The sequence below is a fragment of the Bos grunniens genome, chromosome 16 (assembly GCF_055505025.1).
Source record: "Bos grunniens cultivar Pamir isolate PY7600 chromosome 16, Bosgru_T2T1.0, whole genome shotgun sequence".
Taxonomy (NCBI): Eukaryota; Metazoa; Chordata; class Mammalia; order Artiodactyla; family Bovidae; genus Bos; species Bos grunniens.
The window spans coordinates 68,800,317-68,827,627 of NC_141180.1; the positions used below are offsets into that span (position 1 = coordinate 68,800,317).

General features: G+C 40.3%; 1 long non-coding RNA gene across 2 annotated transcripts in view; it reads right to left on the reverse strand.

Moving 5' to 3' along the window:
- Positions 1–27,311, reverse strand: part of LOC147356968 (uncharacterized) — a 78,072-nt gene that overhangs the window by 38,043 nt on the left and 12,718 nt on the right. The window contains exon 3 of one of the 2 annotated variants that reach the window (XR_015143689.1): positions 23,352–27,158. The exons of the other annotated variant lie outside the window; for it this stretch is intronic. This is a non-coding gene — a long non-coding RNA (uncharacterized LOC147356968). Of the gene's footprint in view, positions 1–23,351; positions 27,159–27,311 lie in introns of those variants that run through there. 2 annotated transcript variants of the gene reach the window in all.

Consider the following 27,311-nt stretch of genomic DNA (forward strand, 5'->3'; position numbering starts at 1 on the left):
ACTGGGAACCCAGATCTAGAAGGAAATGATATATAAAGTGTGACCAGAAAAAATGGGAAGTTAGACAAACAAAAAGCAGAAAATAAGGGTTGGAATGAAATGAATTCTGTAAAAGAGAATACTTCAGGCCAAAGGAATGGTTCAAAGATGGCACACTGGTATAAAGTGAGTGGATTCCATCAGTAGAACTGTCATATATGGCCAGAGAGTTGGCTCATATTTAAAAATTAGAATTTAATTTAAATACCTGTAATGAGTTTCTCTTTAAATGCACAAAGGAAGCTTGTATAGAGGCTGACAGCTGCACAAGATGGGTGCCTTTAAGACGAAAATGTACTGTGTCTAAAATGTAATGTGTAACCCGGAGAATAAAGATGTAATCATGTTCAAATCTTGAAAACGTTTAAATGCCATTAAGAAGTTTCAACTTTAATGTGAGAGCAATGAAGAGCCACTGACGTGCTTTACACAGTGAGTGACAGCTCGTGTTTGTATTCCAGGAAGGTCGCTCAATTGAAGTGGATGGGAGTTGTGCAAGACAGAGGTTAAGTGACCCATTACAAGACAACTGTAGGAATTCAAGAAAGACAGGATGCTGGCCTAGCCCAAGAAGGCATGGGAATGGGGGTGGGGAGATTCTAGAAGCATCCATTCTCTGTTTCGTCATTATTAACATCTTCTCCTTTGTTTAGGGTGACATTATGCCTAGTAAGATAACTCCCCAGATTTCTCTGTGGAGCTTTATCAATTTTCCAGAACAGTTGTACCAGTCTTGGACTCTTTCCAAACATACTGTTTGCTGGATGACAAAAATAATTCTGGTTTTGGTCAATATGTATTCAATACAATGCATCTACCTGGAGACAAAGCTGAGAATTTAGCAGACATGGAAGATACTTAACTTTGTAGACTTGTAAGGATTTAGTATGTAGAGTACCTACCCTATCCAAAATAGAGGCCAGCAGCAAATATTCATTTCATAATATTCTTTCTTCCTGTCCCTGATTAGGCATTAGCATACTGAAGTCAGAAACTAAAAATTCTGATCCTCCTAGCATTTGAACTGCATCTTCCACACTCTACATACCAAGCATTTGATACTGATCCACTAGCAATTTCAATAGATGTTTAAATATTACTTGGACATACAGAAAGTAATATTTGTAGCAGATGTCCTCAGACACAAGTAAAATCCCAAATGGATTATTCAGGCTGATGTAGCTACAGATGATTATTGTGCCAGATTTTTTATTTATTCTATTCAGCTCTTCTAGCAGTTTGATCATTTTTGACTCAGAGTCATGGTGAAAGCAGAAATAAACTTCATATTTGAAGAGTTTATTCTGATTACATAATACTTTGGGTAATATCTGATCATGGAAGAGAATACTGAAAGCAGAAAGCAAACCTAAGGAGACCACTGAGAAATAGCAAAGTAAACAATAAACTATATACAGGTTCATCTGCTCTCAATGCAGTTATGTTATGTAAAAAAGGATTTGGATTGCTTAGGTAAATGTGTCTTGATCCTCTTAATGTCCACTGAGAAGAAAGTGAAATTTAACAAAAAACCAGTCAGAAAGTACCTATACATGTGATCTCAACTGTATTGGGAAAACAATTATCTATCTATGTGCACAGTGAGGAAAGTCATACAAGAGAACTGGAAGAAAATGTACCCAGAAGTGACCATATATCCTCATGGAATGGCTTAGTTGCATGTGATTTTACTATATTTCTAAGTTTTCTGTGACAGCATGCATTACTTTTATAATAAAACAGAGATTTATTACAAAGCGTACTGGCAGCATGCTTTTGACTCGACAGAGTTGTGTATGATTCTTTAACTTAGCAGGTCTCTAGAGTGGCTCCAGTCTCTGGGGACCTTTATCCCCTTTCATAGGAGTAAAAAGAAGGGAAACACCATGAAGTGTGGATGAGACAATACAGTTGGGTTGAGAATAGAACCATGGACAGAAGCACCTAATAATATTAACTTAGAAAATTTGTATTAATAAACCAATAAGTGCTTTGAGATTGAACTTCCAAAATTATTTTGATATATACAAATCCATTACACACAATAAAAGAGGAGCGTGATGTAAACAGACATGATGAACAGGGTCTGTGCTTTGTCTCGCCACACTTAATAGTGTATGAATGCTCTTCGGTAACTGGGGAGATCTAGTCAACTATAAATAAAGGGAACTATGATGCCCTCAAAAAGCTCGTTTAAATCAATTGGATAAGCAATTCTGTACCGTGAAATCTGACCTTTTGCTGTTAGCTAATCATGTTTATCAGAGAAAAGTACATTAACTGAAAAAAATAATTTGGCTTCCAAAATGAAATGTGATCTTCCAAGCATATTAGCTAAGATGTATTTGACAACTTATTATTTTCAAAGAAAAAAACTATTCCTCCAATGGGAAGAAACTCAATAATACTAACTGATGAACAAAATATTAGGTTAAAGAAATAGAGTTAAGTGAATTTTCTTCCCCTGGGTAATAAAATAAGAATAAAGGAAAGGACCTTGCTCCAAGAAACCTTTGGAGAAAAGAAAGATGTTTGGATTGGTTGACGTTTCTCATAAGTTTGCTTTGGATCTCTCAAAAAAAAAAAAAAAAACAGCCATTCTAGGGAAGCAAGCTAAGAAAGTGAAATATGCATATGGCTATGGTGTAATGTCCTTGCAGTGTTGAAAGTAAGAGCATCTGAAAGTCAGAACAGTACACAGAACGTACAAAAGCAGAGATGCAACAGAATGCAGGATAATAAAGTGAAAGGAAAGTTAGGAAGAAGCCCAGCCATCCAAGAAGCAGTGTAAAGTCAGATGCCTTCAAAATTTACCGTCAGGAGATAAAAGGAAATGCCAACGTTGATGACAAATGACAAACTGTAATATCCACAGAGGAATGGAGAAGAGAGAAGTCACATGTCCTCATGTGAATATCTGGGTGATTCCCAGACATGTTTAGCCTAAGCAGGACTATGTGATCTCAGAGTTCCTCCTCCTCTGCTTGGCAAAAACAATGGACAATTGTCTCCAGTTTTGGTTTGATTTCTTTTTCTACAACAAATGGCAGTTTGTTTACATGCAGGAGAGGGAAGAAAAATTGAGAGCAAAAACAAACAGGTTGTTAATCTGGAAAACAGGAATGTAATTCTAATGATCAAACAATCTTGCTTGCTAACAGAACAATTTATTGAACACAGTGATAAAGAACAAAATGTTCAGAAATTGATGTTTTAAACACTGGATTTTTAGCAAATTCTCTTATTTGGTGCAGTGTTTTTGAAACCAAACTGATCCCTTTTTTTTGTTTTCAGTTCAGTTCATTCAGTCGCTCAGCGGTGTCTGACTCTTTGCGATCCCGTGAATCGCAGCATGCCAGGCCTCTCTGTCCATCACCAACTCCCGGAGTTTACTCAAACTCAGCGTCCATCGAGTCAGTGATTCCATCCAGCCATCTCATCCTCTGTCATCCCCTTTTCCTCCTGCCCCCAATCCCTCCCAGCATCAGTCTTTTCCAATGAGTCACCTCTTCTCATGAAGTGGCCAAAGTACTGGACTTTCAGCTTTAGCATCATTCCCTCCAAAGAAATCCCAGGTCTGATCTCCTTTAGAATGGACTGATTGGATCTCCTTGCAGTCCAAGGGACTCTCAAGAGTCTTCTCCAACACCACAGTTCAAAAGCATCAATTCTTTGGCGTTCAACTTTCTTCACAGTCCAACGCTCACATCTATACATGAGCACTGGAAAAACCATAGCCTTGACTAGACGGACCTTTGTTCACAAAGTAATGTTTCTGCTTTTCAATATGCTATCTAGGTTGGTCATAACTTTTTTCTTTTAGGTCACACCAAAGAATTTCTACTGAAAATGACTGAACTGTTGCTGTTATCCAAATGGTTTTCATTCTATGATATTATTTTCTTTCCACCCCGATTGCTATACTGCAATTCATTTATGGTACTAACCACCCCACAGATTGAGAGCCTAGTCCTCCACAAGACTGATCCCACTTCAGATGCCAGTCATACTTTCAGGGTTCTCAAGCCACCCATATTTCTGACTACCTAGTTACAAATTAGGGGATTCCTATGACTCTCTCGGGTTCAATAATTTACTGGGATGACTCAAAACTCAGGAAAATGCAATACTTACTGTTATCACTTATTATATAAAGGATATAGATCAGGACCAGCCAAATGAAGAGGCTCACAGGGCAAGGCCTAGGAGGATCCAGAAGGTAGAGCTCCCATGAGTTCCCCCTGTCGAATCAAGGTGTGTCACCCTCCCAGTGTACCAAAATGGCCACCAGCCTGAAAGCTCCACCAAGCTTTGATGTCCATAGTTTGCATAATATAGGCCTGATTTATGAGACCACTGGCCACGTGGTTGAACTCAGTCTTCAGCCCCCACTGCCCTCCCTGGAGGTTAGGCTGGCTCAAAATCCCAACCCTCCAATCATGTGGTTGCTCTTTAAGGACACCAACCCAATCCTGAAGGTCATCTAGGGAATGACCAAGGGTTACCTCATTAGCATAAACTCAGGTGTGATCCAGGGAGCTTCAGTTCAGTTCAGTTCACTCGCTCAGTTGTGTCCGACTCTTTGCGACCCCATGAATTGCAGCACTCCAGGCCTCCCTGTCCACCACCAACTCCCAGAGTTCACTCAGACTCATGTCCATCGAGTCGGTGATGCCATCCAGCCATCTCATCCTCTGTGGTCCCCTTCTCCTCCTGCCCCCAATCCCTCCCAGCATCAAAGTCTTTTCCAATGAGTCAACTCTTCTCACGAGGTGGCCAAAGTACTGGAGTTTCAGCTTTAGCATCATTCCTTCCAAAGAAATCCCAGGGCTGATCTCCTTCAGAATGGACTGGTTGGATCTCCTTGCAGTCCAAGGGACTCTCAAGAGTCTTCTCCAACACCACACTTCAAAAGCATCAATTCGTAGGCTCTCAGCCTTCTTCACAGTCCAACTCTCATATCCATACATGACCACAGGAAAAACCATAGCCTTGACTAGACAAACCTTTGCTGGCAAAGTAATGTCTCTGCTTTTGAATATGCTATCTAGGTTGGTCATAACTTTCCTTCCAAGGAGTAAGCGTCTTTTAATTTCATGGCTGCAATCACCATCTGCAGTGATTTTGGAGCCCAGAAAAATAAAGTCTGACACTGTTTCCACTGTTTCCCCATCTATTTGCCATGAAGTGATGGGACCGGATGCCATGATCTTCGTTTTCTGAATGTTGAGCTTTAAGCCAACTTTTACAAGGAACCAAGAACATTTCTATCACTTAGGAAATTTCAAGGGTTTTGGAAGCTGCCTGCCAGGCACTAGGTACAAAGACCAGACAAATTCTTTTTGTACGACATTCAACCAAAAACTGCAAGATGACATGAAAACAACAGATATTTGCAAGACGGATAGAAAACTTTGTCTTTCTCATTTAAAGTACACATCTGAAGAATGAGAAGGACACGTGTGGTATAAATGACATAAAGTTTTTGTGTGAACATACTCATTGGAAAAGACTCTGATGCTGGGAGGGATTGGGGGCAGGAGGAGAAGGGGACAACAGAGGATGAGATGGCTGGATGGCATCACCGACTCGATGGACGTGAGTCTGAGTGAACTCCGGGAGTTGGTGATGGACAGGGAGGCCTGGCGTGCTGCGATTCATGGGGTCGCAGAGAGTCGGACACAACTGAGAGACTGAACTGAACTGACTGAACTGATACCAAAGAAAAAAACATCAATCCTGTCCCAAGGAGAATTGAAAGACAAAGATAAAATTATTTTCTTTTCAATTGCTCTTGTTCAGTGGCTGTGATTCATGGGGTCGCAAAGAGTCGGACACGACTGAGCGACTGAACTGAACTGAACTGAGTGGCTCAATTGTGTTCAACTTTTGCAACCCCATGGACTGAAGCCTACCAGGCTCCTCTGTCCATGGGATTCTCCAGGCAAGAACACTGGAGTGGGTTGCCATGCCCTCCTCCAGAGGATCTTCCAAACCCAAGGACTGAACCCGTGTTTTCTGCATTAGCAGGAGATTCTTTGCCCTGAGCCATTAGGGAAGCCCTTTCTTTTCAGTACTTTCACTTTCTTTCAATGTCCTTCATTTTCCTAAGTGTCAGGCTTGTTTGTACTTCTCCATTGACTATTTCTTCCAAAGTGTTAACTTCAACATTTACTCAGCATCTCCAGTGTACAAAGACTGTCATAACTGGGTCTCTGTTCTCACAAGCCTGTCAGTCTAAAGGAGATAACAATCATGCTAAAAATTAAGCAGTATGACAAAGGTAGAAACAAAGGATTTGGGGAGTGTTTGAGATATGAGCATTTATGAGAGAAAGCTTAGAGCTGGCTAGAAGGGAGCAGCACTTCAAAGGGGTCTTGAAGAATGATTAGGATTTCAATACAAAATGGAAAAGCAGGAACTTTGCCAGCTGAGTGAAGAGACTCAAAGACCCGGAAGCTTAAAACCCTGTTTACGGAATCTCCATACTGGTTTCCGTAGTAGCTGTATTAATTTACATTCCCACCAACAGTGCAAGAGGGTTCCCTTTTCTACACATCCTCTCTAGCATTTATTATTTGTAGATTTTTCTGATGATTGCCATTCTGACTCGTGTGAGGTGAGAAGTTGCTATATAACACAGGGAGGCCAGCCTGACGCTTTGTGGTGGGATGGGAGGAGGAGAGGGATCTCAAGAGGGAGGTGATATATGTATAATCATGGCTATACATATATGTGTATATATAAACATATGTACATATTTATAATATGTATAAAATATGTATATTTTAAAAATATATATGGATATATGTATAAAAACGGAGAAGGCAATGGCATCCCACTCCAGTACTCTTGCCTGGAAAATCCCATGAACGGAGGAGCCTGGTGGGCTGCAGTCCATGGGGTCGCTAAGAGTTGGACACGACTGAGCGACTTCCCTTTCACTTTTCACTTTCATGCATTGGAGAAGGAAATGGCAACCCACTCCAGTGTTCTTGCCTGGAGAATCCCAGGGATGGGGGAGCTGGTGGGCTGCCGTCTGTGGGGTCGCACAGAGTCGGACACGACTGAAGCAACTTAGCAGCAGCAGCAGCAGCATATGTATAAAAAATGATTTTTATTGTTATACAGTAGAAACCAACACAACGTTGTAAAGCATTTCTCCTCTAATTAAAAGATGGGGAGGGGTGTGGGTGGGGATCCAGGATGGGGGGGACACATGTGCACCCATGGCTGATTCATGTCAATGTATGGCCAAAACCATCACAATATTGTAAAGTAATTATCTTCCAATTAAAATAAATTAATCTTTTTTAAAAAAAGAAAAAATACATAAAATTTTTAAAAACCCTGTTTAGTGAAACTATATGGCTTCAACAAAATACACAGGACTAGAATGGTAGTTGAGGCCATATCAGGCAGGCTCTAAACTCTGAACTGATGAGTTTGAATGTTATTCTTTGGCCAATGGAGAGCCACTGAAGCTTGTTGAAGAAAATGCTTTTGTGTCTCAAATTCCTCTAAGTTCTTCAGAAGCTTACAGACAAAAATTGAGCCAGTTAAGACATTATTGAAATGGTCCAGACAATAAATGACAAGGAACCTTGGTACTGAACAATGAAAGAAATATTGGGGAAAAAAAGAACCAACAGAATTAAGTAATGGATTGTGGGGAGCAAAAATAAGAGGAACTGAAGAAACTTTCCAAATGTCTAATCTGCTTGCTGGAAAAACAGTGTCATTTAAAAAAATGAGAAACTGTTTTAGACTTCTCAGGCTGCTATAATAAAATTCCGTAAACTGGGTGGCTCAACAGCATTTATTTCTCACAGTTCTGGTGGCTGGGAGGTCCAGGATTTAAGCTCCAGCCAATTCAGTTCCTGTGAGGGCCCTCTGTCTGGCCTGCTAACAGTTGTCATCCTGCTGTGTCCTCACAAGGCAGAGAAGGAGAGGAAGCAAGCTATCCAGCTCAGCGACAAATAACATCATTTACCATAACTCTAAAACCTAGCATGGCACTCACTCCAAAGCTCCTCACCTTAATCCCCGCGGTATCCCTGACGTGGCTCCCGCCTCTTTCTACAATATCATTTATTAACACTTCATTTCACTCTTGTCATTCAATAATATAAAGAAACATAATTCATGAATAGGTCACAATGTTTTAAGGTTCCGTATCCTATACATGCTGTTCCCTGTCTGGAATGCTCTTTTCATATCCAAGTCTTTATATTCTTAATGATACTCATCTTAAGGTTCAGTTCAGGCATCACCTTTTCACAAAACTTTGTTAGGGCATATCCCACAAGCTGAATTGAAATGCCATCAAGTGTCATCTAGGATATACTACACCATAAACTGGTCACTGATTCATTTGTCTGCTTTTTTCATTGGACTGTTAGTCCTTGAAAGCAGGGATTGTTTCATTCTGCTTTCTAATTCCAATACCTAATAATATATGGCAGATTACTGCATGCAAAAAAAAAAAAAAAAAACACAAATAGATCCAAAGAGAGTGGGCCCAGTTAATTACTTAACTGGCTTCTCAATATTCGAACATTCATGGGTAATTAACGTACAAAACAGTACCCTCAAATGTTTGGCTCCTCTCTCCCTTGTGCTGCACTTGCTATTTAAAGGTCTATTTAAAAGGGTTGTGTCTAGACTAGCCAAAGAAGGCAAGAACAAAAAATTTTAACTGTAAATTTCTCTCAAGTAATATGATCTATTTTTAAAACAACCCTGTGGACCATTTCCAGGATAGCCAAGTTGAACAGAGTATCTTCTCACGAATCACCTCTCTAAGCCAATTCTCCGTGAAGAATAGGGGAGAATGTTTATTCAAAATGAAAACACTGGAAAATGAGGGACAGAGAATTATGTGGACTTGGATAAACCAGCAAAGGATGCTGAATACTAAAAGGGAGAATTTGAGTTTGACACACACATGATAAACCATTCTTTCCAAAAGAGAATAAATGTGATCAAAGGACTTAGAAGGAAAGATGTTTTGGGCAGAGACATTAGAAGACATTTAGAAATTACATTTGTGCAGACTGTACTGTATTTTCTTTGAGAATGCAAGTTCCTAATCCCAGAATCACTTTATTGAACTCCCACAGGAAATGAGACTTAATACAGTTGAATCCGACAAAACACCAGTGTAAATCATTTAGCAATCATGGCCAAAGGATCACTACACCAATAATTAATCAGGCTTTCTGTTAATTCTCCTTTCCAGGGGTTAAAAAGTTGAGAGTATCACATCTAATAAATTGAGGGCAGGAGGAGAAGGGGACGACAGAGGATGAGACGATTGGATGGCATTACCAACTCGATGGACATGGGTTTGGGTGGACTCTGGGAGTTGGTGATGGACAGGGAGGCTTGGCGTGCTGTGGTTCATGGGGTCGCAAAGAGTCAGACACGACTGAGTGACTGAACTGAACTGAAATTGAAATCTGCCATACATGTGCTAAGTCGAGAAGAATCTATTACAAAGCAAAAATATGCCCCAAACAAAAACTATTTGGCCACTTACATTATTTTCCGAAACATTTTCAAACACATTCAATCTAAAATTAGATTTTTAAAACAAGTTACTATCAATTTGAAAAAGAACACAAAGTTAACTACTTTACAATCTTGAGCAGAAATAAATGGTCCATTAATTGTATAAAATTCAGCAAAATCTCATCATGGAATCTTGCTCAACTTCCTGTACATGACAAATATTCAATATCTGTAGTAAGTACAGAATGAACAGCTTCAAAAAGAGCTGATATATCACCATTTGAAAACCTAAATAAATGAAAGACTTGTTGGGTCTAATGGAAATACTGATAAATGGAATCTTGAATAAGATCTAAGAAACTGAGTGCTAAGTATTAAAAGGATGTTTATGATTTCTGATTTGCTTGAGGATATGTAACAAGTCAAGACATTCTGATATACTCTAATAGTTTTGAGAATTGTTTTTGAATATGATTCAGGGTTTAATCCTTCAATCTAAAACCTTTTTGGACACCTACTGTATATCAGGAATCAGATGAATTAGAAGAACTGATCTCAAGTATCTCATGCTCTGGTAGTGGAAACTGACTTATAACTAATTATAAGACTGAGGACCCATATCTCAGTGATAAAACTGTTGGCTGAGAGAGGGGTAATATCCCAAGTTTGGTGCTCTGGGGGCCCTGAAAACTGAAGGGTGAGCATTCTGAGGTGGGAGAACAAATTTTTTCTCTCACAAACTAGATTACAGTTCATTGAAGGCAGAACTGTCATTTACTTCTTTTTATAATTCACAATGCATAGTAAATTTTCGATAATTGGATTTTGGTTAATTATCAAAGACAGTTCTGATTGATAAGCCTAAAAGATTTGAAATTTGAAAAATTGGCGAATCCAATGAAAGAGGAGTCAATGGGACAATAAGAAGTAAAAATTTTCACAGAGTTAAAAATAATAGTCATTAATATCTCCTAACAATCACTGCACATGATGAATGCAGCCATGAAATTAAAAGACATTTGATCCTTGGAAGAAAACCTATGACCAACCTAGACAGCATATTATAAAGTAGAGACATTACTTTACCAACAAAGGTCCATCTAGTCAAAGCTATGGTTTTTCCAGTGGTCACGTATGGATGTGAGAGTTGGACTATAAAGAAAGCTGAGCGCTGAAGAATGGATGCTTTTGAACTGTGGTGTTGGAGAAGACTCTTGAGAGTCCCTTGGATTGCAAGGAGATCAAACCAGTCCATCCTAAAGGAAATCAGTCCTAAATATCCATTGGAAAGACTGATGCTGAAGCTGAAATTCCAGTACTTTGGCCACCTGATGCGAAGAACTGACTCATTGGGAAAGACCCTGATGCTGGGAAAGATTGAAGGCAGGAGGAGAAGGGGATGACAGAGGATGAGATGGTTGGATGACATCACTGACTTGATGGACTTGAGTTTGAGCAAGCTCCAGGAGTTGGTGATGGACAGGGCAGCCTGGTGTGCTGCAGTCCATGGAATCGCAAAGAGTCCGACACAACTGAGCAACTGAACTGAACTGAACAAGAAAAAAATGGAGCTGACCATAGGGTTGATATACGTAATTCTGAAACCAGGCATTCTGCTTCCAAGTTGACTGATCCACATGGCTCGTGACTCACATACACTCACTATTGCCAGTGCAAACTCTTGGTCTCATGGACCAGAAAGTGGAAGCGAGTTCTTGCTGTGAATACTGAAAGACTCTGGTTTATACACTGCTATAAGAGAAAGAAATATAATAAGGTTTAAAATAATTTTAATTCTATGGACAACTTAGAGATATAAATCTTTATCACTGGAGAAAAGAATAAGAAAAAGAACAAAATGAAGGAGAAATTGAAGTAAAGGGAATGAGAAGAGGGAAAGAGAAGGAGGAAGGAAGAAAAGAATATTGCAGGAAGCACTAGACCCACAAATATTCCATTACTAGGATCCAGGCTAGAAAAATTTGCATGGTATCATCACTAAGTTCTGGAGATTTGGGCAATAATCATATGTCCAAAAGCACAGAAATTCATAGAAGGTGCATCTTTGAAAACTAGAACTGTTCTCTCCTGCTATTTATGATTTGAGATAGAAGTTTGATTTGACTTGCAGTTTAATAAGTGCATATGCTTCCTGGAGGTTATCTTTAACTGCCTCTTTGAGTGAACTGTTCCCCTTACCCCTAGCCCTCGTGGTTCTCAGTCAGGTTAGCCCATATTGCTGTCCAGGTTGGCAGAGGGAAACCAGGCGAGGTGGAGTTTCTGGGTCCCCAAGGAAGTAAAGGAAATGCTTGGTTCTCTGACAGTGTTGGCAACAGCACTTAATCTGGGGACTTTGGTATAATTTACTGCAATATAAACCTGCCAGATGAGGTGCAACTGTCAGCATTCAGTGGTTTACAAGGGAATCGACTTTTAGTCCCACGAGGAACAAATCCTTGGTGTTATATGACAGGTAGGCACAAAAACCGGGGAGGGAGCAATGCCATTCAGAGGCCAACCTAGCTCTGATCTCTTCACAGGTTTAACTGGGTCCTCACTGCCATGAGGACGATCCGGCTTCTCTTTAAGGAGAGATTGCCTATATTACTGCCTAAACAAGTAGAGATTGTCCTTTAACTGTTTTTAAGAGTGAATGAAGTTTTCACTAACTATTGAAGTTACTATTGTCATAAAATATGACCCTCCTCCAGATATATTTTCAAATGGTTTTATAAGCTCTGTGAACAATGGTGCAAATTCAGGAAGCTATTTCATTTCTCTTAATGGCTCTGAGCAAAACAATAGACTACGAAGGGGGTCTCTGTTTGTACCCATGATAGCTTCTATAATGAAAAAGGACAAACATTGATATTACTCTGATTTTTGCCTGCTTTCTTAATGAGGAAAAATAGGTTTTTTACCCACTCCAGTATCTTTCCCTGAGAAATCCCATGGACAGAGGGAGCCTGGCAGACTACAGTCCATGGGATCATAAGAGTCAGACTCAACTTAGCAAATAAACAACAACAGCAAAGACATAGGATATCAATGTAGAACATGTTTGTATCATTTTACATCATTTCCCTATCGATGTAGAACAAATCATTTCCATTAAGTCATCCAGACAATGAAAGTCAAAAAGAAAAAGAAAAAGCTAGTCCCTTAAATATTATCCACAGGTCACCCTGCCTAAATTAAATATTTTGTAAATATGTCTTTTCATGCCTGAAACACTTGAAGATACAAATGTGCATTCATCACATCACACTCATCAGACAGCCATTGGAAGATACTGAAATACTGTTTAGTGGTGGTCAAATTAAGTCATTTAAACTAGTATCTCACAGAAGACAATGGCACCCCACTCCAGTACTCTTGCCTGGAGAATCCCATGGATGGAGGAGCCTGGTGGGCTGCAGTCCATGGGGTCGCTAAGAGTCGGACACGACTGAGCGACTTCACTTTCCCTTTTCACTTTCATGCATTGGAGAAGGAAATGGCAACCCACTCCAGTATTCTTGCCTGGAGAATCCCAGGGATGGGGGAGCCTGGTGGGCTGCTGTCTATGGGGTCGCACAGAGTTGGACACGACTGAAGTGACTTAGCAGCAGCAGCAGCAGCAAACTAGTATCTAGGCAGCTTTTCCAATATCTTCACTGCATTACAGTGTATTCCTATCACTCAATTAAATCAATAATCCATCAAAAACTATTAAGAACGTCTATTGATTTTCAGGCACCATTTTTTAATGATTTTCCAAGAGTTCGTTATCTTAAAAGCACATGGGGAGCTGCCCCAGCGTGTTCCACACCAGCCTCCTCTAGGACAACAGTGATCATCAGGTACCCTCCACCAGTGATGACAAGGCTGATGGTACCTCCTCAAGCACCAAGCTGCTCCACAACAGGTGGGTTTGGACCAACATGGGTCTATCGTTGCGACATCTTCCTCAGACACCTGTGTCTGAATTCAGAAATAGTGATGTTCATTTTCAGGCCGACATTTTCCAAGAGATTCATAGAATTAATTTCAAAAGTCCGTGGAACCTTCTACAGAGCAAATGGCCTGTTAATGCTTGATTTTGTCATAGAGCCTGCATAAAGCTTAGAGATTACTCAAACAAATGGTTTCCAACATTCTTTGCTGTTCAAACCCCTTTTGCACTAATATACTATCTTGAGAACTCCTTTAGTGATGTAAAACTTTCATCATTTTTGCCTGGTATACAATAAAGGACTAGCTTTTGTAAAACACGCATTAAAAATATTCATTAGATGACTCAGTCATAGAAAAGAGTGAAATAATACATTTGCAACAACATGGACAGACCTAGAGATTATCACACTAACTAAAGTAAGTCAGAGAAAGACAAATATGTGATAGTGCTTAATGTGAGTCTAAAAATATGATAAAAATGAATTTTGTATCTTACAGACATAGAAAATAAACTTAGGGTTGCCAAATGGGGAAGAGGGTAGGAGAAAAAATAGCAGTTTGAGATTAACATATACACGCTACTATGTTACAGCCAACAAGGGGCAGCACAGGGAGCTCTACTTAACATTTTGTAATAACTTGTAAGGGAAAAGAATCTTAAAAAGAATATATATATATATATATATATATCTGAATCACTTTGCTGTACATCTGAAACTAACACAACATTGTAAACCAGCTGTACTTCAATAAAAATTAAATTAAAAAATTAAAAACATTAATCAGGGTCTTCCTACATGCCATGCACTGTGCAAGATGCCAGGAAGGCAGAAGACAGCAACATGTGCGTGGTCCCTGTACAAGGAATCTACCATCTTCCAGTGGAGTCAGACAATTTAATCAAGAATATTATACTAAAGTGTATTAAATGCTCTGGTAGCATTTATGATAATTTCTCCAAAAGGGAACTTCCCTATACTGTTGGCGGGAATGTAAATTAGAGAACAGTAAGGAGGTTCCTCAAGAAACTAAAAGCAGAGTTTCCATATGACCCTCCAATCCCACTCCTGTGCATATATCTGGAGAAAAACATGGTTTGAAAGGATACAGGCACCCCTGTATAAACGTGCATTGTATCACTGTTTGTAATAGCCAAGACACGGAAGCAACCCAAATGTCCATCAACAGATGAATGGATAAAGAAGATGGACATGTATACAGTGAGATACTACTCAGTCATTAAAAACAATGAAATAGTGCCATTTGCAACAACATGGATGGACACAGAGACTATCATACTAAGTGAAGTAAGTCAGAGAGAGACAAACATCACATGATATCACTTATATGTGGAATATTTTTTTTTAATTATACAAATGAATTTATTTACAAAACAGAAACAGACTCACAGACTTAGAGAACAAACTTATGGTTACCAGGGGAGAAAGGTGAGGGGTAGGGATAGTCTGGGAGTTTGGGACTGACATATACACACCAGTACATTTAAAATAGATAATCAATAAGGACCCACTGCATAGCACAAGGAACTCTACTCAATATACTGTAATAACCTAAATGGGAAAAGAATTTGAAAAAGAATAGATACATGTGCATATACCACTTAATCACTCTGCTGTACACCTGAAACTAACACAATATTATTAATCAACTATCAGTTCAGTTCAGTCACTTAGTCGTGTCCGACTCTTTTTGACCCCATGGATCGCAGCATGCCAGGCCTCCCTGTCCATCACCAACTCCCGGAGTTCACTCAGATTCACATTCATGGAGTCAGTGATGCCATCCAGCCATCTCATCCTCTGTCGTCCCCTTCTCCTCCTGCCCTCAATCCCTCCCAGAATCAGAGTCTTTTCCAATTTGTCAACTCTTCTCATGAGGTGGCCAAAGTACTGGAGTTTCAGCTTTAGCATCATTCCTTCCAAAGAAATCCCAGGGCTGATCTCCTTCAGAATGGACTGGTTGGATCTCCTTGCAGCCCAAGGGACTCTCAAGAGTCTTCTTCAGCACCACAGTTCAAAAGTATCAATTCTTTGGCACTCAGCTTTCTTTATAGTCCAACTCTCACGTCCATACATGACTACTGGAAAAACCATAGCCTTGACTAGATGACCTTTGTTGGCAAAGTAATGTCTCTGCTTTTTAATATGCTGTCTAGGTTGGTCATAACTTTCCTTCCAAGGAGTAAGCATATGGTAAGTGTATGGTAATAACCACCACAATATTGTAAAGCAATTATCCTCCTATTCAAATAAATTAATTAAAAATAAAGAAAGCAATGGGATGAACCCAGAAACAAACAAACAAAAAGACCGTGTGGTTTTGCTGAAAAGATAAAAACATAGATTATTGGAGCAAAAGTGTACCCATACAAAAGTAATCAATAGATTTTTAGTGAAGGTGCAAAGGCAGCTTAATGGAAAGCTATAATCTTTTCAGCAGATTGTATTGTAACAAATTTGATATCTATACATGAATAAATTTCAATCTGTGTCTGTGGCTCTGTGGCTTATGCAAAAATTAGCTCATAATGAATTGCAGACCTAGAGGCAAAACCAAAAACTAAAACTTCTAAAAGCAAATGTAGGAGAAAATATCTGTGATCTTATGTAGGGAAATTTTTCTTAGATATGACACCATAAGCACAATTCATAAAAGGAAATTGATAAATTAGACTTCATCAGAGGTACAAGGAAGATACACAAATGGCAAATAAGCCCATGAAAAGTTGCATTATTAGTTATTAGGTAAAAGCAAATTAAAACCACAGCACTACACACCTATAAAAATACTTAAAAATAAAATAACAGTACCAAGTACTGGCAAAGATGTGGAGAAACTGGAATATGCACGCACTGCTGATAAGCATGCAAGAGAGTAATCATTTTGGAAAATGAGTTGGCATTTCCTTATTAAGTTAAATGTATACTTATCATGTGACCCAAGATTCCTATTTCTTAGGTGTTTATTTTCCAGGTAAAATTAACACTGTCCACACTATAGCCTGTACGTGAATTTTTACAGTGGCTTTATTTATAATTACCAAACCTGGAAACAGCTTAAATGTTTTTCAATAGAGTATGGTACCTCCACACAACACAATACAACGTAGCGGGACAGATGAACTTCAAACGCAGTGCTCTGATGAAAGAAGCCAGGCTCCAAAGGCTTCATACTGTATGAATCATGCATATGATTCTATTTCTATATCATGCTATAAAAGACAAAATTAAAGGAACAGATAACTGATCGGGGATTGACAGGGAGTAGTGGTGGAGGGAAGTATTGGCTATAAGGGGACAGCAGAAAATTTGGGCAAATTATGGGACTGCTCTGTATCCTGGTTGTGGGGGTCACACAACTGTATAAATTTGTCAAAACTCATAGAAATGCACACAAAAAAGGCTAAACTTTTTAAACATTGAAACCTCGTTTTTCAGGTCTTCCCTGACCACCTAATGACTCTTATTGTTTATGTTCCTGTTTAAATTTTTCTATATTGTACTTTATCACATTCTAGAATTTTTGTTATTTATTTACTGGAATACTTATTGTTTTTCTTCTCTGCTAGAATACACTCTATGAACATTCAAGGTTCATATTTTTCTACTTAAAACATCTAGATTTAATAGAGCAACAAAAAATAAGGAGGTTGGTTATACTGTTGCTAGTAGATAAAATGGTCATCTGAGTTAAATTCACCCATTCCAGTCCATTTTAGTTCTCTGATTCCTAAAATGTCGACATTCACTCTTGCCATCTCCTGTTTGACCACTTCGAATTTGCCTTGATTCATGGACCTGACATTCCAGGTTCCTATGCAATAGTGCTCTTTACAGCATTGGACCTTGCTTCTATCACCAGTCACATCCACAACTGGGTGTTGTTTTTGCTTTGGCTCCATCCCTTCATTCTTTCTGGAGTTATTTCTCCACTGATCTCCAGTAGCATATTGGGCGCCTACTGACCTGGGGAGTTCATCTTTCAGTGTCCTATCTTTCTGCCTTTTCATACTGTTCATGGGGTTTTCAAGTCAAGAATACCGAAGTGGTCTGCCATTCCCTTCTCTAGTGGACCACATTCTGTCAGATCTCTCCACCATGACCCATCTATCTTGGGTGACCATACACAGCATGGCTTAGTTTCATTGAGTTAGACAAGGCTGTGGTCCATGTGATTAGATTGGTTAGTTTTCTGTGATTGTGGTTTCAGTCTATCTGCCCTCTTATGCCCTCTCTTAGCACCTACCATCTTACTGGGGTTTCTCTTACCTTGGATGTGAGGTATCTCCTCTCGGCCACTTGCCGCTCCAGCATTGTGCAGCCAGCCTCTCAACATTCAGAAGACTAAGATCATGGCATCTGGTCCCATCACTTCATGGGAAATAGATGGGGAAACACTGGAAACAGTGTCAGACTTTATTTTTGGGGGCTCCAAAATCACTGCAGATGGTGACTGCAGCCATGAAATTAAAAGACACCTGCTCCTTGGAAGAAAAGCTATGACCAAAAAAAAAAAAAGAAAAGCTATGACCAACCTAGAAAGCATATTAAAAAACAGAGACATTACTTTGCCAACAAAGGTCCATCTAATCAAAGCTGTGGTTTTTCCAGTAGTCATGTACGGATGTGAGAATTGGACTATAAAGAACGCTGAGCGCCGAAGAATTGATGCTTTTGAACTGTGGTGTTGGAGAAGACTCTTGAGAATCCCTTGGACTGCAAGGAGATCCTACCAGTCAGTCCTAAAGGAAATCAGTCCTGAATATTCATTGGAAGGACAGATGCTAAAGCTGAAACTCCAATACTTTGGCCCCCTGACATGAAGAACTGACTCATTAGAAGAGTCTCTAATGCTGGGCAAGATTGAAGGCAGGAGGAGAATAAAGACCACACAGGATGAGATGGTTGGATGGCATCACTGACTCGATGGACATGAGTTTGAGTAAGCTCTGGGAGTTAGTGATGGACAGGGAAGCCTGGTGTGCTGCAGTCCATGGGGTCTCAAAGAGTCGGACACGACTGAGCAACTGAACTGAACTGAACTGAACTGTGTTCTGATATTTCTTTTAATCACATGGCACTCTGCCTCCCAATCTGGCAACAGCCTCTTAGTGACTAAAGCAAGTTGTTGAAATTAGTAGCTGCAACACTGATTCCCAGGCCACGCCAGGCATCTTCCCCAGCGGGTGCCAAGTTCAAATATAAGCTACCAGGGAATGCTCTCTGAAAAGTATGAAGTGGGATCCCAGACAACTGCATAGCACTGACCCCAAGGGACACTGAGCCAAATGTCCCTTTAGTGACCTCTATGTTTATTACCATCAAGGCATAACCGAAAAGGTTTCTCTTTCTCACATCATCACCTCTGCTTCTTTAATAATAGCGGAGGCAAAGAACTTATTAGGCATTCCATGTAAATTGTATAAAACTATTTTACTCCTCTGCCCCTATTGACTTAAGATACCCCCAATGTCTTATTTCAACCCCTATCACTTATATATGGCCTTTTTAAAAATGAATTTTCTAATTTCCTTGCTAATAGCTCACAAAAGATAGTTCTTTCATCAGTTTATAAAACTTCCACAGAATAGCCCTTCTCTAATAAGGCTGCTGTTGACAAAACCACCTGCCCACACTGCTTGGTGAAATGCTTGGGAAATTTAAAGTAAAATTTGAAGATGCTTCTCTGTCTGATATGAACTTAAAGTAGGAAGTCCATCTCAGTTCAATAAACTAGATGATCAGTTTAGCCATGGGCAAATCACACTGTCCTGAAAATTGTCAAGAAAACAGTTTTAAGTTCCCTTAATAATGCATTAGTTTTTTCTCAATCTCAGAACTGAAGACTGAAGAAGAGCAAAGCTGCACGAGACTTGCATTACATTCTGTGGTGTTTTGCAGTTTAAAAATAAAGAAAATAAATAAAACTTCATTATTGATTTATGATAAGTGACTAAGTATAAGACGAAGTAGAAAAAAACAGGATACAAAATGATATACATGTTTCTTCCTTAAAAAAAAATTTTAGTGTAATCTCTGCTGCTGCTGCTAAGTCACTTCAGTCGTGTTCGACTCTGTGCGACCCCATAGACGGCAGCCCACTAGGCTCTTCTGTCCCTGGGATTCTCCAGGCAAGAATACTGGAGTGGGTTGCTATTTCCTTCTCCAATGATGAAAGTGAAAAGTGAAAGTGAAATCGCTCAGTTGTGCCCTACTCTTAGCGACCCCATGGACTACAGCCTACCAGGCTCCTCCATCCATGGGATTTTCCAGGCAAGAGTACTGGAGTGGGGTGCCATTGCCTTAGGTAGTAGAATAACTTATTGCTTTATTTTGTTCTTAAACTATTCGTTGTTTTAGTTAAAATTCTGTAGGGAATGTGTACTATTTTACAATTTAAAAAACTATTTTTAAATGCCTTAACACATTTCAGAAAGGGCTCACATATTCTGTAAGTATGAACATGCTCTTTGTACAAACGAAAAATTGCTCAGCTGGTACAGGTAGCAACTAGCCCCCAACGTTTGAATATTCTTTATATTTGCCAACTTTGCAGTGAATCCTTCTGCCAACTTCACCCTGATATGTCAGAGAAAGGAAGTGGGGTTATGAAAAAAGCTGAAGGAAGAAGAGAAGTAGGGGAGAACATATGTTTTATTCATGATTTTGACAATTTGTAACGGAGTCAGTGGTAAGTGCCCATCGCAGCCCTTTTGAGATCAGCGTGTGAGGCATGAACTGTCCCTGGGATCAGAACACTCCCAGTGGTTTGGTTTTGGTGATAAAGACGCCAACAACTTGCTCTTAAGTTAAAGGAAAGCAAAAGAACATACGTCAGTGGCTGTTAGCTTACTGACAGCAGCCTATTATGATTCATTATTTTGGCAAACACATTAGAGATACTAATGTTTTATTTAGAAGTTTTATACAATTTAGCAATGTGCAGAGATCATGTTTCACAGGGCTTCACCAGGGGTACATAATGTAGGTTTTGCAAATATATCCTAATCAATAATGTATGACTCTCTTAAGCATAAAATAAAAAATAATCAATGCCCTTATTTTTTGTTGTTGTATTTAATCTTGAACCTATATTGGAAAAATAATTAAACTTAGCATGTTATTAATCTGATTCACCTATTTATATCCACTAATTGTGAGACATTCCTAACTACAAACGTCAGTTCTTAAAGGAAATTATGAATTCTTTACTGCTATACACCTCATAAATTAGGAAAAAATATGCAATAACTACTGGTTTTGAGGAAAGACAGCCTTTTTAAAAAATTCTCCTTTCTTCTTTCTCTCTAAGAAAAATATAGCCCTTCAAAGAGTAAACAGTAACATCAAAGCTTTGATCACTATGAAGTTTGTTAAGTATCTTACCCTGTTCTGACTAGAATTTCCTGTACTGAATTTTTATAAGTGTGTCGGTGTGTGTGTGTGTGTGTGTGCGTGCGCGCGCTGAGGACCTTTAGGTCAATAATTTCAAATGAAGCTGACTTTTTACATTACTGACCATAAAAAAATAACAAAGCTCAAAAACCTATCAAGACTTTTTATGAAACTGCCAAGCATTGGGTTGGCCAAAAAGTTTGTTCAACTTTTTCCACAAGATGTTATGGGAAACCTAAAACTTTCTGGCCAACCCAATATCACAAATTTTCTTCAGTTAGGAATTTTGTCAGGAGACTCCACATAAGTACTGTGGAGGTAATTCAAAGTACTTGATTAATATAATTACATATAATTGCTTTTTCTTATTCTAAAAATAATTCACGCTTATAAAAAACTAAACAAAGAATAATGTAAAGGGGAAAATTAAAGCCCTACTCTGCCAAATTACCCTTGCCATTGACAATGTTATGCTCATTTTGAATATCAAATCTTTTTGAGAGTGCAGAGCCAAACCTAATTAAAGCTGCATTCTTACTGCTGCCTCCAACTCAGTGGGTAACCGTGAACATGTCAGAACAGGTCACTCATCTGTCAGAGGAAGCAGGCAATTCATTCCCTTTTCATTCATTCACACAAGGAATACATATATATTGACGGCCTTGTGAAAAACGTTAGGAATCTCTCTCCAGACTGTCTACCAGTGCTGCAATTTTATCCTTAGAAATTCATATGAGAGCATGTGAGTCATTTGTCCCTAAAAAAATTAGTAACAACATTGATTTGATTAATTACTGTGTACCCAACACTAAACACCTTTGCATATGGAGTTTCTTTAATATTCACGTTAACTCCACGGGAAGGGCCTGTGATCGTTCTGTTACAGCTGAGGGAACAGAGTAAAGGGACAGACGCAGGTGGCTGAGCGTGGGTGCAAACAAACCCGGCGCACGTGCTCCAGGCCGGCCCCCCAGCCGCGCGCCTTGTAGCTGCACGGCGCACACTTCCCGGGGAGACAACGAAGCCTATCAGTTCTGGGCACTTGGATTAAAATGAGTTGAAAGAGGGATCAGCAGTAATGTTCACAGTGGAGGAGGGGTAGAGGGACATGGCAAAACGGTTGGCTGCAGAAACAGGATGACTCTGGGCCTCTTAGGGGAAAGGAGACTCTGAGAGGAGGGGAGAAAACAGATAAGAGATGACTCAAAAATACTTAACCAGGTTTCCCTGGTGGTCCAGCGGTTAAGAATCCGCCTTGCAATGCAAGGGACACCAGGTCAATTCCTATTCCGCTGCTGCTAAGTCGCTTCAGTCGTGTCCAACTCTGTGCGACCCCATAGACGGCAGCCCACCAGGCTCCCCCGTCCCCGGGATTCTCCAGGCAAGAATACTGGAGTGTTTCCATTTCCTTCTCCAATGCATGAAAGTGAAAAGTGAAAGTGAAGTCGCTCAGTCGAGTCCAACTCCTAGCGACTCCATGGACGCCCACCAGGCTCCTATGTCCATGGGATTTTCCAGGCAAGAGTACCGGAGTGGGGTGCCATTGCCTTCTCCGAAGGCCGTGGAGCAACGAAGCCCCTGCACCACAACCTTTGAGCCTGTGCTCTAGAACCCAGAAGCCACAACTACTGAGCCCACTCACGGCAACTACTGAAGCCCACGTGCCTAGGGCTCGAGCTCCGCAACAAGAGAAGTCAGTGCAATGGGACGCCTGAGCATTGCAACTGGAGAGTCACCCTCGCTCCCTGCAACTAGGGAAAGCCTACATCAGCCATGAAGATCCACTACAGCCAAAAAGAAAATAATAAATAAATAAATCTTTTTAAAAAATTTAATCTGTTTCACAACTTTATCTCTGGGCAAAGTGAATAAGCTGTTGGCTTCTTTTTTCTTTTTTTTTTTTACACATATAGTTTATTACAGAATATTGAGCAGAGTACCCTGTGCTGTATAGTAGGTCCCTATTGGTTATCCATTTTAAATATAGTAAGGTGTACATGTCAATCCCAAGCTCCCAATCTAGACCCCTCCTCCACCCTTTCCTTCTGGTTCACATAAGTTCATTCTCTAAGTCTGTGAGTTTGTTCCTGTTTTGTAAATAAGCTCATTTGTATTTTTTTTAGCTTCCACATGTAAGCAATATCATATGCTATTTGTCTTCCTCTGTCTGACTTAATCTCCAGGTTCATCCATGTTGCTGAAAATGGCATTATTTCATTCTTTTTAAAGGCTGAGTAACATGCCATTGGCTTCTATGTACAATTTTCCTGATTTGAAAATGTTCTGTGAGTAGCATGGTATTTTTCCCTACTTTATGCAGAGTAACAGATTGCTGACTGATCAGACCAATTATTAGTATGTTGGTGCAACCACTTACTAATATTTTAGTCAAAGGCAAGTTTGTGAACCACATTTCTTTTCTTAACTTTTCAAGTAGAGCACAGTTGTAATCAATAATTTTGGAATATGTTTATTTTGCAGATGCCACTAATTTTTTATCACAGTCATGTAGGCTAGATGATATAGATATCTGAAAAAAATAAAACCAAGACAAAGGTGGAAAATATTTGTGTTGTATAAACTGAAACAAAGTCTAGCAAGATCTAGTCTGTCCAATGGGGTAGTCACATGTGATTATTTAAATTTAAATTAATTAAATCAAATGAAATTTTCAGTTCCTCAGTCACATTAGCCATGTTTCTAGTGCTCACCAGTCATATGTGACTGATGCTTTACCCTACTGAACAGCCCAAATGTAGAATATTCCCATCACTTTAGAAATTCCTACTGCAGAGTGCTGATGTAGGTGTAAACTCACAGAGTAAGAGACCATTGCGTTTATACAGGTAATTAACCTAGTGAAAGGAGAGAAGTAATAAAAGGGACAGTTTAAGAAGAGTGACAAAAACTATACTTGTTGAAGAACAAGAAATGCTAAATAGACAAAAAGGTCACTACATATATTATTAAATTGCTATCAAGAGTAAACGAATCTGTAGTTGTGAATATATTATTAGTCACTATATCTAGTATGCTTACTAGAGTCGAGAACTAGATGAAATCAGTAATATGAACAGAAAAATTGTTTTCAAACTTCATAAATTGCGCCAGTAGATTAAAGAGACAAAGAAGATCAAGTTGATTGTTAGAAAGTAAGATCCACAGGCTGGGAAATTCTCATAAATGAAGGTATGAGAGAACTAGATTGGTTGAACAATCCCAATGATGTCATAAAGAGACAGAGAAATGAAAGAAGAAAATTTGCTACCAGGGAGCTGTGAAAATGAGGTAATATTTGGTACTATTTGTACTCCTAGTACAGTGTGCAGCTGGTTACTTGGTTTTTGTGATATATTGTGAACATTGCATTTTGAAAAAGAAGTTGCAGGATGTAAAGTTTGTCTTACTCAGTTTTGCACAACTACTATAGGGAAATTTCTGAGATGAAGAAAACACTGTTTTCACCACCTCTTGGGAAAGACATGTAACCACAAAGGCTCTTATTACTGGGCAGCTCTTCTGCCAGGCGTGAGGCTGTGTCCTTCAGGCTGATACATCATCCTCACATCCTCTCTCCCTGATAGGCTCAAAGACACTTCGACTCACCAGTGCATCATGTTCTCAGAGGTGTTCTAAGTCCATTTTTGCAAAAGTACAAAATGAACTTATTCAATCATCACTAGCATCTTACACTGAGTTACTTCAATTATTACCTCATTTTGTAAATGAGTGCTCATCATAAACCAAGTGCCAGAAAAAGCACCAAGTGGAACAAGATCCATTGCACCTACATGAGTTCAGAAGTTGAAACTGGTCACTAGAGGCACTTCCCTATTTTTAACCTATGTTGTCCATGAGAATGTGCTGGCTCAGGGAGTTTCAGTTACCTGAGGTCGGGCCATAAGCTAGAGGAGAAGCCAGGGGTAAGCTCTGGGTTTTCATGCCTGCAAAACCCAGTTCCCTTCTGAGAACTATGCTGTGTGGCTGCCCACCACCTGTGCCGCAGGGCAGGGTGGGTGAAGTTGACCAGCTGTATGTGCCACAGGGCAGGGTGGGAGAAGGTGACCACCTGTAGGTACCACAGGGCAGCGTGGGTGAAGGTAACCAGCTGTATGTGCCACAGGGCAGCATGGGTGAAGGTGACCAGCTGTATGTGCCACAGGGCAGCGTGAGTGAAGGTGACCAGCTGTATGTGCCACAGGGCAGGGTGGGTGAAAGTGGCACTGTCGCCCGGGGGAATAAGCAGGAGCTCTGACACCTGCTTCAAGCTGGGCTCCCCAGAAGCTGGCCTGGAGGAAGGGTGCTGAGTGTTAGTGGTTTATCTGGAGAGTGATCTCAGGCAGCACCGCCCATGCAGTGGGAGAGAGGGACAGAACGGGAAGGAAGCACGTGCAGGATGTGCTAATAATGAAGAGATGAGTTCTGTGAGTGGAAATATATTCTGCCAGGGACTCTGGGAAATGGTAGAAATCACGAGTGGTTTAATCTCCAAACTTTCTCCTTTATTGGCTGAAGGCTACTCCAGGCCCATTAACTCCCCAACCCCTCCTGAACCGCCCCAGACATGGGCCCCCCAAGAAAGCCCCCAGGCAGAGAGCCTCAAGTGCTTGAAGTCAGAAGCCTCTGACGCTGATGGGAACGCTAGGTGCCAGGAAGATCCGGGCTGGGTACAGAGGGCTGCTCTACCACCTCAGACAAAGATAAACTTGAATCGCGACTCTGTGTGTTACATGATTTATGACTTCAGGCAAAGAAGGACCCCATTGTAGATGATACATTGTATTTGTCTGTTCTGTATCTGCTATGTCTCCACCTAGAATGGTTCGCATCTTATTTTTTTTCCCCATAAAATTGACTGTTGGCTGGAAGCAGACCAGGTGTCTTATAGGAGGTCCTGTCTCATGCTTTTGTCTGTTTCTTCATGTACTATTTTATCATGGTACTCTACTCCCTGTATTCCCTACAAACTGGTTGTTAGATCTAAAGACATGATTAGCTTTAAGCTAAACATTTTGGCAAGAATCCCCCCAGGAGGTGCCCTGTACCTCACAGAGCATCCCATCAGGAGGCTCCCCACCTCTGGCTGTCCCATCTCTAGCTGTGCTGAGGTCCTCAGTGGGCAAGGTGGTCACAGCTAGATCACTCTGGTGAGAGATTCTTTATTTGTAGTAAGGAATCCAAATAGCACTGATTCTGGATTCCCATGGAAATTAAATGATATAGTCAACGCTCCATAAATACAGTTGCTGCTGCTGCTGCTAAGTCGCTTCAGTCGTGTCCGACTCTGTGCGATCCCATAGATGGAAGCTCACCAGGCTCCCCCGTCCCTGGGATTCTCCAGGCAAGAACACTGGAGTGGGTTGCCATTTCCTTCTCCAATGCATGAAAGTGAAAAGTGAAAGGGAAGTCGCTCAGTCGTGTCCGACTTTTAGCAACCCCATGGACTACAGCCTACCAGGCTCCTCCATCCATGGGATTTTCCAGGCAAGAGTACTGGAGTGGGCTGCCATTGCCTTCTCCGTTAAATACAGTAGGGGTTCCATTAAGAAGGATAGCACATTTGAAGTACAGACGGAGGACAGAAGGAACTGCAGTGAATGTACCCTTGACAGCTTCAGAAGGACAAAATTTTAAACTGGGTTTTAAGAACAGATGTCCTGGAGAAGGAAATGGCAACCCACTCCAGTACTCCTGCCTGGAAAATCCCATGGACAGAGGATCCTGGTAGGCTACAGTCCATGGGGTCACAAAGAGTCAGACAGGACTGAGCGACTTCATTTTCACTTTCACTTTAAGAACAGATGGGGGAGAATTGCCTCCTGGTGTCAGTTACAAAAAACAAAACTACAAAGCACTGGTACAAATAGCAACATGGTTTAGGAAAGAGATAAAAGTCAAAGCAGGAAAGCTGTGATGAGGAGAGATTGTGGGAGGATTTAGGTATCATGTTAAGTCTTTTGGATTTTATTTTGTGGCAATAAAAAGCCTTCACAGGTGAGATTTTGTTTTAAGAAATGTTCAACTTGTGTTTCAAGAGTATAATGATTCTTGAGACCTTTTATTGCCCTTCAAGACCCTCTCTCACCTTCCTCAACCTAGTTCTCTGCCCCCAGAAGCCACTCTGGCTGGACCACGTCAACACATTTTCTTGGTTTCTGGCTTCTGTGTGGTTTGGACCAGCGAGAATCCTGAGCAGCATTGAGAAAGGCTGGCATCTGGGACCCTTTTCGGCAGCGCTTCCACCTGGACAAACACCTGCTCAAGCAATAAAATACAAAGAAACTATAAGGGACTAAAAATAACTGTGTGCGTGTGAAGTTGGGGCAAGTTCTGTACAAAAAAACACATAATGACAAAAAAAAAAAAGAAACCCAACTGCCACTTCTGAAGAGCTGGAGCAAAAACAAC